Below are 12848 nucleotides of genomic sequence, written 5' to 3'. Positions count from 1 at the left end.
TTAATCATTCATATTTGGACAACTTTTCTGTTGTACTTAGGAAGGAGAAAAATAATCATTACCTTAATAATAACAATTTAAATAGATTTATTCAACTGAAACAACATTACAGCATATGTTATTTGCTTAAACAAACATCCATGTTTGTTAACTAATTTGGCTAAACAAAATATATATATTTTAAGAAACTTAGACTGTCAGCCCAGACTACACATGAAAAACTTAAATACTGTCCTCTGTAGCTCACTCGTCATCTTCACCTTCTTCTTTGTTCATAATCTGGAAAAGAAAAACAAGCTTTCCTGTTTTATCGGGTCCCAAACGATTTCTCAATTTAGAATGAATGAGTCCAAAGGAAGAGAATATTCTTTCAATGCCTGCAGAAGAAGCTACTGCTGTTAATAGTGAAATCATTACTTGAACAGTCTCTAAATCCAAGTGCTTAGGTGACTTCCACCAGTTCACTGGTGTGACTTTCTTTAAAATATATCTTCAGCAAACATATATTTCTTGAATGGTTCCCCCTTAGCTTTGAAGTTTATTATAGTTGGCATTACAGGTGGATGATTGCTGGATACCCATGTCATAGCTAACTCCTTTTCCTCAGCACTTAAGTTTTGACCCTGATACTGGATATTGACAGTATTTGCCAAAAAATGAGCTGGAGACAGTACTTGTCCCATTCATTTTTTAATGCTTGTAATTTAATTCTGTCCATGTGTAGTTCTGTTTTTAAGTGTTCACTCAGTTCCTTCCAAATTTCAACAGCATCAGCAATAAAACAGCTATTTTTCTGTATTTTGTTTAAAGCTTCAGAGATGGGTTTCAGGATGCTCAGCATATGTTCAACATTTCTCTTAAGCCCAATGTTGAGGATTTTGGCCATGACAGTGCCATCTATTTTATCTCGATTTTCTTCACAAACTGTCATCAGAATAGGCCAGTTCTTGATATACTGCTCAAAACAGTCCACCACAGAGTTCCGTCTAACACCTTGTGGGAGCGTTAGCTTGGTTCCACCCAACCTTTTCAGAGCTGCTGCAGCAAAACGATTGTTACGGAAGTATTTAGCAATTTCAACAACATTAGTCTTTATTTCTGGAATACTTAAGTCTTTGGCTAAGAGATGCAGCAAATGAGCACTGCAACCATATGTTATTAGCTTTGTATTCCCTTCCTGCTCTTCTAAATTTCTTCTCATCTTGGATACATTTGCAGCATTGTCTGTGACCATACTGCGTACTAGACATTTGAATTTTTGTTCACATGTTGTTATAGCTTTTACTGCCACTTCTTGTAAGTATTCTGCTGTATGTGCATTTCCTGACGTATCAATTGTTTGTGCAAGGAAGACTTTCCCTTCTTTTGTTGTTATACAAGCACATACAATAGGATCATTGTGGACATTACTCCACCCATCAATACTTAGGTTAACAATTCTACCCTCCAGAGCTGTTGCACATTGCTCCATTTCTCTGTCATACACTTTATCCAGCAGTTTCCCTGCAACATCTGCTCTGCTGAGTGGACTGTATCCTGGTCTCAGTGACTGAACCATATTAATGAAATATGGGTTCTCAGTCAGACGGAAAGAAGAGTTCGTTGCATAAACAAACTGGGCAATTTTTTCATCAATTAACTCTCTAATCTGCTAGTTTTTATCACAAATTTATCTATGGTGGTTCCAGGAGGGAAGGGTTTTTTCTTTCTTTTAGGTGATAGTGATATGTGGCTGTGGGTGTCTGATGATGATGATGCTAATGAAGCACTATCCTGGATGGATAACTCTGAAACTGTAGAACAGGAGGATGGTGATCTTGAAGGTGGATAGTTTCCAGAATCCATGAATTCCCCTAAACAAAAAAGTCAATGCTGTTATTTCATTGTTTATACAATTTCTGCTTATTGTACACAGCACTGCCCCAAAAGGAATATTTGCTTTCTTCATAACTGTACCAAATGACAGTAACATGCAATAATAATAAGAAATATAATTTTGCTCAAACATGACAGTTCAAGGCAGTCTTTAGAAATATGATTCAATAAAAATGTTTACCAACCTAAAGATCCTGCCTGTTCAAATGTGTTTCTTTGGTCATCTTCATCACAGCACTTCTCATGATGTTGCCTCATTCGGGCCACCAGGCCTTGCATTTCTTTGTTGCAGTGTTTGCAGTTTGCACGCATGCCTGCCTTACCAATAGGTAAAGGAACTTCATTAAAATATTGCCAAACTGGGTCTCTTTTACGGCCTGCTGCCATTATAGGTTTTTTCCTCCAAGGAAAGAATGTGATAAACCTCAGGTCATACACACAAAAAGATCCAAAGACTTGTCTGTCTGTGGCTGTGCAGTATTGTGCTCAGAAAGTTTCACTTTCATTTTGTACTGTTTGTCTGCTTGCCCCTTCCTCCTCACACTTAGTTTCACTTTCTTTTTGTGTAGATCTATTCCACTCCAAACAATCAGAAAAATATTGTTTCTATTCTATTCACTGACCTTCTTGAAACTTAGCACTGAAGGGGTTGATTCTGTATTCATAGGTTTGTAGAACAATAAGATTAAGGTCTTTTTCTCAACTCTGTTGATGTTATAATATTTTTGCTGTGAAGAAGAGGCATGTGACTCTGCTGAGTCAAATTCAGTTTTGAGAACTGCAAAAGTAAACCAAGCATCTGTGATAATATCTTGTAGGCAGAGAAACTGCCCAATAATCTTACAAAAACCTCTGGAAGAGCATGACGTTGTGAATGGATTAATGGAATTTATTTACCAAAAAAATTAAACATATACAGCCTTATTCTACGTAATTAAAAAACTATGTAAAAACTTATTTACATAATTAAAAAACTAATCTTTATTTCATGATGGATTAACCTTTGGATGGTAATATATTTTCCTCAAAAAGCATTTTATTTAAAAAAATCTGATTTAAATAAAAAAATCTGATTTAAATAAAAAAATCTGATTTAAATAAAAAAAACCTGATTTTTTTATTTTTTAAAAAAAATCATTGATTTTTATCCACCCTGGTGGGTGCTTTGTTGCTTGGGTAAGAAGGAAGGAAATGGAAAAGATGATGTACCCTGTTTCCCCAAAAATAAGGCATCCCCTGATAATAAGCTCAATTAGATCTTTGGAAGGCTCGGGACAGAGGTTGTTCATCTGTCCTGGTCCTATTAGATCTCTCAGCGGCTTTTGATACCATCGACCATGGTATCTTACTGCACCGGCTGGAGGGGTTAGGAATAGGGGGCACCGTGCTTCGGTGGTTCTCCTCCTTCCTCTCTGACCGTTCGCAGTTTGTGTTGGCAGGGGGTCAGAGGTCGATCTCGAGGCACCTTATTTGTGGGGTGCTGCAAGGGTCAGTCCTCTCACCCCTTCTGTTCAACATTTATGTAAAACCGCTAGGCGAGATCATCCGTGGTTTCGGGGTGAGTGTTCATCAGTATGCTGATGACACACAGCTATACATCTCCACCCCGGACCACCGCAATGATGCCCTTACTGTGATGTCCCGTTGCCTGGAGGCCGTGCGGATCTGGATGGGGAGAAACAAGCTCAGACTCAACCCCTCCAAGACTGAGTGGCTGTGGCTTCCGGCGTCCCGGTATAGTCATCTGGTACCATCACTGACAATTGGGGATGAGACCTTACTCCCCACAGAGAGAGCTCGCAACTTGGGTGTCCTCCTGGATTCACGGCTATCTTTAGAAGAGCACACATGACGGCCATGGCCAGCAGGGCCTTTTATCAGGTTCGCCTGATCCGCCAGTTGCATTCCTTTCTGGATCGGGACGCTTTGCGCACAGTCACTCATGCCCTAGTCACCTCCTGTATGGACTACTGTAATGCTCTCTACATGGGGCTCCCCTTGAAGAGCACCCGGAGGCTCCAGCTGGTCCAGAATGTAGCCGTGCGGGTGATTATGGGCGCAGCTTGTTGCGCCCATGTAACACGTCTCCTGCGCGAGCTGCACTGGCTCCTGGTGTTAGTCATCACCTTTAAAGCACTCCATGGCTTAGGACCTGGGTACCTACGAGACCGTCTTTTGCCACCAATAGCCTCCCACCGACCAGTTCATTCTCACAGGGAGGGTTAGGGTTAGGGTTAGTCAAATTATGCTGACTGGCGACTCCCAGGGGGAGGGCCTTCTCCAACCCTTTGGAATGAACTGCCCCCGGAGATACGGAATATCCCTGATCTCCGTGCTTTCCGCCATGCCCTCAAGACCCTGATGTTCCAACAGGCGGGGCTAAACATATGAACATGTGAATGATTTTTTTTTTTAAATGTTTATCTAATTCTGGGTTTTATTTAATTGGCCAAATTTAGTAATAATTTTAATTAGCAATTTTATGATGTTTGTATGTCTATATTTTTCTTGGCTGTACACCGCCTTGAGTCCTATGGGAGAAAGGCGGTATAGAAATATAATTAATAAATAAATAATAATAAATAAATTGGGCTTTTGAGCGCATGCACTAAAATAAGCCCTCCCAAAAAATATTTAAACGCATACGTAGCCGGTCCCTGCCATTTCCTCTGATTAGGGTTAGGGAGACAGAGCTAAAAATCAGGTAACACGACAAGAGGAGCCCCATCTTGCTCCATGTGCCCCAAAATAATAAGACCTCCCCGAAAATGAGGCCAAGCACTTATTTCGGGATTCAAAAAAATATAAGACAAGGTTTTATTTTCGGGGAAACACGGTATATGTTGGGTATCATAAAGATAGTGTAAGCCTGAGCATGAGAATCTGAGTAGAAATTCATATTTTCTGGTTTAAGGCCTTTCATTCATAATTAACCTTATACCTTCACTTCTCTGCATATATCATAAACCCTGCTCCACAAAGGCAGACCACCTTATACATTCCCATAGTTTCATAAATACATAGCACATCTATCTTTCACATTATTTGGTAATTCATGCTCTTCAAATTTACTCCTCTTCAAGCCACAATCTTCCATTTGCCATGGTTTGTTACTGGATGAAGTCTTGAAGTGGTAAGAGAAAGTTTGTGAATCTTTGAACTCTATAAAATTCCAGTATTACAGTGAGATCAGAACTCAGTTTAAGTCTTATTAACAGAGAAAGAGGTTCTGGTGGAACAAATAACATAGAAAACAGTTTTCTATGACATCTCTTTACAGCAGAGGTGTCAAACTCGCTGTGTCGTATGACATATTGGGACTTCCCCCTTTCACTAATCTGGATGTGGGCGTGGCCAGCATTTGATGCATCCGGCCTGCGAGCTGTGAGTTTGATAGCCCTGCTTTACAGGTAGTCCTTGATTTACAACCACAAGCCCAAAATTTATGTTGTTAAGCGAGACACTTGAGTGAATTCTGCTTCATTTTATAACCTTTCTTGCTACAGTTGTTAAGTGAATCACTGCAATTGTTAAGTTAGTGACATGATAAGTGAATTTGCTTTCCTCATTGTCAGAAGGTTTAAGAAAGTGATCACATGACTCTGGGACACTGCAACCGTCATAAATATGAGTCAGTTGCTAAGCATCTTAATTTTGACCACATGACCATGGGGATGCAGCAACAATTATAAATGTGAAAAATGGTCATAATTTTCAGTGCTATTGTAACTTTGAACAGTCACTAAATGAACTGTTGTAAGTCAAGGACTACCTCTTGAACATTTTCTGTCACACATTTGTTGGAAAAAGTATATGAAATGTTAGATTTAGTAATTGGTAGCACCTCCTTTTAGCAACAGTGAATTTAACTGACAACGAGTTTTAACAGTTTAACATTTTCCCCATACATTGGCTTGGAAGTATTTGACCTTTCTTCTTTAACAGAATTACTTTGTCTCTTATTTTAGGGCTATCTTGTTGAAGATACTAACCATTTATGACCATTATTTATTTATTAAATTTGTTTACAGTATTAATTGTATCTGTGCATTGCTAATATGAATCATAGGACTGGAATGGACCTTGGAGGTCTTCTAGTCCAGCCCCTTGCCCAAGACAGGAAGACCAAACAAATGGTTATCCAGTCTTTTCTTGAAAACCTCCAGCAATAGAATAGCCCTGCACAGGAGCTAAGCTGCTCCATTGATTAATCATTCTTATTGTCAGGAAATTCCTCCTTATTTCCAGGATGAATCTTCTTCTTGACGAGCTTCAACTCATTGCTTCTTGTCCTGCGCTCAGATGCTACGGAGAATAGACACCCTACTCCCTGTGTCAAGTATTGGAAGACTGCTATGTTGTTTCCCACTTTATTAAGCTAAACATGCCTATTCCCTTAGCCCAGGGGTATCAAACTCGTGATGACACGTCGTCACAGGACATATTGCAACTTTCCCCTTCTTCGCTTAAAATGGGGGTGGGTATGGTCAGCACATGACACATCTGGCCCATAGGCTGCGAGTTTGACACCCCTGCCTTAGCCAATCATTTTGGCAGCTGCAGCACATTGCTGGCTCATACTTGTGGTCCCCTAGAACTCCTAGATCCTTCTCATAGTTACAGCTGTTGAGCCAGGTGCTTCCTATTCTATACCTGTTTTTCCTGTCTAGGTGCAGGACTTACTTTTCTCACCACTGAACTGCATCTTGTTGAATAGGGCCTGATACTCAAGTCTGTCAAGGTCCTTCTGAATCTTGAGTCTTATCTTTCAAAGTGTCCTCAATTTCCCCCATCTTGATGTCATTTGCAAATTTTGTGAGTTTCCCTTCTATCCCCTCATCTAGATCAATATGTAGATGTTGAAGAGTACTGGACCAAACCTTTAGGTAGCCCACTGCATGCTTCTCTCCATGAAGATGTAGCTCCATTGAGGATCTGCTGAGCATGGTTGGACAGCCAACTGTGAATCCATCTGGTAGCGAGACACTCTATTCCACATTGTTCTATCTTACCAAGAAATAGACTGTGGTCTACTTTGTCAAATGTCTTACTGAAGTCCAAGTATACTCTATCCACAGCATTTCCCTGATCCAATAATTTAATCATTTTATCAAATAAAGCAATTAAATTTATCTGGCATGATCTGTTTTTAACAAACCCATGCTGGCTTCCAGTAATTGCCTAGTTTGTTTCTAGATGCTCACAAATCTGCAGTTTGACTACCTTTTCCAGGATTTTCCCAGATACTAATGTCAAACTGCTTGGTCTAGTTTTCTGAATCCACTTTTTTATCTTTTGAAGATTAGAATCATATCTTTTTTCCAGTCTTCTGGCAGTTCTGTGTGCCAGGACCTCTGAAATTAAGACCAGCTACTGGTTTTAGAACATTCTGCCCCTTATGCCCAAACATATAGCCAAAGTATTGCTTCAAATACTCTCATACTATTCTCTGCAAATTTTAGGGCTTTTGTGTAAACTTTGTGCATTCAATCCTTCCTTGAAGTGCTGAAAGTTATTTATTTCATAGTGCTTATAGCATCAAGGAAAACAAAAATATAACTAAATCCAGAATGGTATCAAACCCCCCAAATAACCACATAAAACTCCAAATAAAGCCCAGGCTGGACACTTGCACAGAGTCAGCTGGGACCAAATTAACTGACTAAAGTTTCAGCAAGGTCGCCTGTACTTCACGGAGAATATATTACAAAGGTGGAGCTATTAACTGAGAAGTCTGCCATGGATTTTTGAGAGAGGGAACTATCAGCATGTCCAATCTTGATGGACAAATTTGGTTCCGGCAAGGCTTTACTGGATATACCTTAGTGTTGAATTGAGGTAATGACTAGCAGTTTTAACTGGGTCTTAGTGGTCCTGAAATGATTTCACTAGACAGGTAGTCCACACTTAACAATAACAGTTGCAACAGGCAACTCCGTCATTAAGCATTGTGGTTGTTTTGTAAGACATTATAACTTGCAATAGACTTATGACTTCTCTTCCACTGTCATTAAGTGAGACACCATGTGACTGCAACTGGCGATTATACAGCCAGATTCTGCATTAATTCTTCTTATTGGAAGCTGACTCTGAAGCACAGAAATGGCAGTTGTGATTGTGGGACTCTGCAATGATCCTAAGAGGAAGGACTGGTTTTAAAGTTACTTTTTCGGCACTGTCATAACCTTGAATGGTTGATAAACAGCAGTTGTTAAGTGAGGACTACTGGTAGATATAATTCTATATTGGTGAGCTATTGTGCCAATAGTCAAGCTGCTGCAAGACTGCCCCACATATGGTACATTTCAGTTGTCTAATAGAGTAGTGGTGATGCTGTGTGATTCACTGTAGCAAAATCCTCCCACTCCAGGTAGCATCATAGGCAGGACATCAGCCAAAGCTTTCCTGGCCATGAAGCATATAAGTACCAATCAAGAAGAATATTTGTAGCTCAGAGTTGAAATGAGAGGTCCTTGATGCTCTCTTGATCTTGGTTGTTTTCTTGCAGACGTTACATTATCTGAACTAGGTAATGTACCTAATGAAACATCTGCAAGAAAACAACCAAGCGCAGAATACGAGGGACCCCTCAAAAGTATAAGTCCAGGAAAATCACAGGTCTGTTTTGTAGGTAGTGTTGCCCTTCAAGAAAAACCACTGGAACAGAGAGAGAATCTTGATGGACAAACTGACTTGCTAGGAATTCACTTTAAATCTGTTATCTCACATCCAGACCTTTGCAGCTTCTAGGCTGGAACAGGACTTCAACATCATCACCAGTCTGGCCTGGGGTAACAATGTAAAGAGCAACCTATCCCCCTTCATTGCAGACCCCAGGTCAAAAAGAATCCCAGGTACTAAACAAGATGATGCCCCAATCATTTTCCAGAACGCTGCTACTACACTCCAGCATTGGGAAAATCCTCTTATCTGACAGCAACTGAGAGAACTTTTTTTACTTATCTGCCTACTCTGTGCTCTCTCCACGCCCCCTTTTGCCCCCGAATCCCCAGTCTTTCTCTCAGTTGCTGACACACTGGGAGGATTTTCTCTGTGCTCTGAGTGTTGCGTTAGGCCTTTTGGTTATTTATTTATTTTTTTTATTGAAAAAGTTTTTCAAATACAAGTTTTTCCCCCCTTTTCCTCCCTTCTTCCCCAACCCGCCCTCACCACCCATCCCCCCCTGTGACTTCTTCTTCACAACAATAAGCTAATTCATAATTAATTACATAATATTTTACCATGCCCTTACTCCTCAAAGTACTGACCCTTAGCATAGTATTCTTATAACTCCGCTTTTCACAATCTACCCTTTTTCTCCTCCCCCAAACTTATAAAATATTATTATTATTACAACAACATAACTTTTACTTTTATATATATTAATTTAACATTTCAAAGCAGCCTTCTCCAAATTTATTCAGTTCTATCCAATTCTTCCACTCCCCAAAATATATGACTTAAAAATCCTTTTTCTTAAACTAATCAATCACTAAACTAGCCTATTTCAACCCAGTTTCCTGCAAGATTACCATGCACTACAATTCTAAATATAATCCACTGCCCACTCTGCTAAAATATACATATGTCTATATATACATTCCATTTTATAAAAAGAGAAAAGACAATAACTTTAAATTTATAATTCATTTAGTATCTTCTTTGATGTCTTTCCACTAGATTGTTAAATCCGTCATCCATAATAGGGTAACATAGCATCCTGGTGCAACAGTTTATTCAAAATCTTCAGTCATCTTCTGCCCCCATCAATAATGAATATCCTCATGTATATATAAAAGTAAAAACAACCACCCGAGTGACATTATAATTATATTCCATATAGTTGTAATTGTGGTTTTCATCAGTATTATAAATCCCCATCATCTTAGTGGGTAACAGCCAGATCTTCTGCATGCCCCAGCATGATTCTCTTGCCTTGTAACTCAAAATAGATATAATATATTTATCGGTAAAAGAAATCCAAAATAGATAGTTCAAATCCAACAATGTAAGGCTCTTTCCACATCCCAAAATCACGGCATTGCAGAGATCTGCCACTTTCCTCAAGATAGTATTAAACGATAATTCGCCTCCAATATCTTTTCACATATTCATTTATTTTTTTAAAAAAATCCCTGGCTTCACTGTTGCTTGGTTTAGAAACTCCTATTTCTACGAGATCTGTTTCTTTTCTTTTTCTTTTGCGGGTTGCATTTCCATCCAGATTTCCTTCCTACAAGTTGTGTATCAGCTGATTGGTTGTCATTCTGCTTTGTAAATTGATCTTGTTGGTTTTGTTTTATTATCTCATATGTCTTTTCCATCACTTGTATATCAACTGGTTGATTTACGCACTTGTCTGTAAGTTGATAGTTCATTACATTAGAATCAGATGACACTGCTCTCAAATTTATAGACAGTCCAGCTGGGGTATCCAAGGAGTCCAAAGACAGTTTATCTACCACAGCCTCTGTAATTTGATGTTTTCCCTTTATTTCCAACTCCTTTTGCTTGTCCTGTGTTATGCCTAAAGATGTTAGATTTATTTTTAAAAATTTTTGATAAAATTCTTCCGCTTTTTCGACAGTATTCAGTTGGTATCTTACTCCTTGGTGTCTCAATATTAAACCAACTGGGACGTCCCACCTAAATAGAATATTCCTTTTTTTTAACTCATTCACTAGAAAACCAAATTTCTTCCTCTCCATTAACATCTTGGGCGGGAGTTCCTTAAAAATCCAGATCTTCCTTCCACGAAATTGCAAAGCAGAATCATAAGAATTCTGGACAATATTATTTCTAATTTTTTTGTCTGTAAAATAAATCACCACATCTCTAGGCAATTGCCTTTGTTTTGCCAACCAGGAGTTTATTCTATAAATTCTGTCAATCCTGCAAAACACTTCATCAGGTTGAACCTTTAAAATCCCAGCCAGAATTTCAGAAGATATCTTCCTTAAATCTCTGTCATCTTCCTGCAAACCTCTCAGTCTAATTGCATATTCTGTAAAATTGTATTGGATCATTAAAACTTCTCTTTCAATCCTCTGTTGTACATTTTCTTCATTAACAGTCTTTTGATCAGCCTCCATTTTAAATTTGTCTTCTGAACTATTATCCTGAATGTTTGCCAAATCCTTTTTAATTTTTTGGATCTTGTCATCCAAATTCTCCTCAGTTTCTTTCATTTTAGAGTTAGTATTTGCTTCCAACTGAGTCATAAAGTCTGCTAAGCCATTAGCTACTTTTAAAATCTTTTGATCCAAAAAGCCAAACTTAGATTTCACCAATTCACCAATTTCTTTGATTTCCAACTTAAATTTTTCAAGTTGCTGATTCACAATCTCATCCCTTCTTACAATCTCCTCAAGAAGAAATTCTATTATATTAAAGTCAGGTTTCTGAGACTGGAGAGTTAAAACTTGTTGATGTAATTTATTAATGGGGGAATCCCCCCCCACTGCCTGTTTGTCTAGTTTTATAAGTCTCAGTGCCATTTTTCCACGCAGACAAAATTTACTGGAAAAGAGAGAAAAAAAAACTTTTTTTCCAACCAAGATCAATATCAGATCCTCAAAGAGAGAAAAAAAAAAAAGAAAAAAAAAAACCAGAAGTGAGAGTGAGATTTTGCCTTCAGTTACAGCCAAAAGTATTCATTCCGCTACTTTGTAATTGAAAACGGAAGGAGTTTCCCTTTCAGCCTCTCTTCAAGCCGCAGCAGCAATCGCCATTTAAAAAAAAAAAACTTTTTTCCCTTCACTTGACTTCTTAGGCAAAATAGAATAAAAAGAATACTTGCGCTTCAGGATCAGAGGTCCAGCTCATATCTTCTTTAATTAATTTATTTGACAGATTTACAGGCTTGCTTTTGCCCCCTAGCTCTGCGTGTAGCAGAGATTTCCCAGAGCCTGGAGCATCGGCTGGGGATACGGGGAGTCTCTTCCGCTCCCTCCCAAAAGTAAATAAAAAACTTTTGGGATTAGGCAGAGGACTCTACCCACCCCAGCCGGCTCTATCTCCGTTTCCTAATGGAAACGGAGTTTTTTCGAGCCGCCATTCCGCTGAAAAAGGCGGCTCTTACAGGCAGTGGGTTCGACGATCCCGGAGGAGCGTCCAGCGGGAACAAGCAGCAAACCGGAAGTCCCGGCCTTTTGGTTATTTTTGATTAGCCCCCTTTTTTATTTCTCCTTTTTTTCGGTTAAGTTTAGATTTTCTCTGATTTCTTGTGAGTCAATCAGCTGCTCGTCGGTTTCGTGCCCAGGGAGCTGGGTCGTGCCGGCTTTCGCGCCTCTGCGCCTGCTGCTGCCGGCTTCTGTCCCTGCGGGGCGGATCCGGTAAAGCTATTCTATTGCCGGGGAGGTCGGGGCTGAGTGGATCGCTCCCCGACTCTCGTGTGGAACAGCGAGCCGGAACGGAGGTGATTTCAGGAGCGGCTACCGGCTCGCTGCGTTTGGTGGCGTGACTCATCCAGCGACCGTCCCGTCAGGTTTCTGCGGGCGGCGCTGTGTCTGGCGGCGTTTTCGGCCTCGAGGCTCCGGCCGTAAGTGATCGCTGGGGGGGGTGTGGCGTGGCTGTCGGGGCTCGCTACCCTCCCGCCGTTCCAAAACCGCTCCGGTCTCCATCCCTGATTGGCATCCGCGTGTGAGCGGCGTCAGGGGGGAAAGCGCTCCGCCATCCTACGAAGCTCGGGCGGGCCGCCAGTTTATAACTACGCCACCAACTTGCGGCCGCCATTTTGAGACCATTAGGGCGGCCGCCATTTTGGAATCACCTCGTGGCAGCGCGGACCCTAATTAGAGGGCCGCAGCCTTTACTCCGAGGTCTGGCTGGCTGAGTCTCTGTCCCGGTCTGGGCATTGACTCAGAGGAAGAAAGAAGGGGGGGGAGCTTTGCCAGTTTATCGCTTGCCCCTTTTGCAGCCTTTTGTGCAAGGCTTTCCCTCACACCTGGGCAGAGACAGGGGTGCCCTTGTAA

General features: G+C 40.4%; 1 protein-coding gene and 1 long non-coding RNA gene across 9 annotated transcripts in view; one reads left to right on the top strand and one right to left on the bottom strand.

Moving 5' to 3' along the window:
* CNOT1 (CCR4-NOT transcription complex subunit 1) overlaps positions 1-12848 on the top strand; it is a 164662-nt gene that overhangs the window by 3431 nt on the left and 148383 nt on the right. Inside the window, exon 1 of one of the 8 annotated variants that reach the window (XM_060681494.2) lies at positions 7550-7713. The exons of the other annotated variants lie outside the window; for them this stretch is intronic. The gene's annotated coding sequence lies outside the window, so the exon portion shown is untranslated. Of the gene's footprint in view, positions 1-7549; positions 7714-12848 lie in introns of those variants that run through there. 8 annotated transcript variants of the gene reach the window in all.
* LOC132708993 (uncharacterized) overlaps positions 1717-12848 on the bottom strand; it is a 43811-nt gene continuing 32679 nt past the window's right edge. Inside the window, exon 2 of the long non-coding RNA XR_009620046.2 lies at positions 1717-1853. This is a non-coding gene — a long non-coding RNA (uncharacterized LOC132708993). The remainder of the gene's footprint in view (positions 1854-12848) is intronic.

This window comes from Pantherophis guttatus, chromosome 11 (assembly GCF_059756535.1).
Source record: "Pantherophis guttatus breed Tessera chromosome 11, ASM5975653v1, whole genome shotgun sequence".
NCBI lineage: Eukaryota > Metazoa > Chordata > Lepidosauria > Squamata > Colubridae > Pantherophis > Pantherophis guttatus.
The sequence above is the reverse complement of the archived record's forward strand: the minus strand, read 5'-3'. Positions and strand labels throughout refer to the sequence as shown.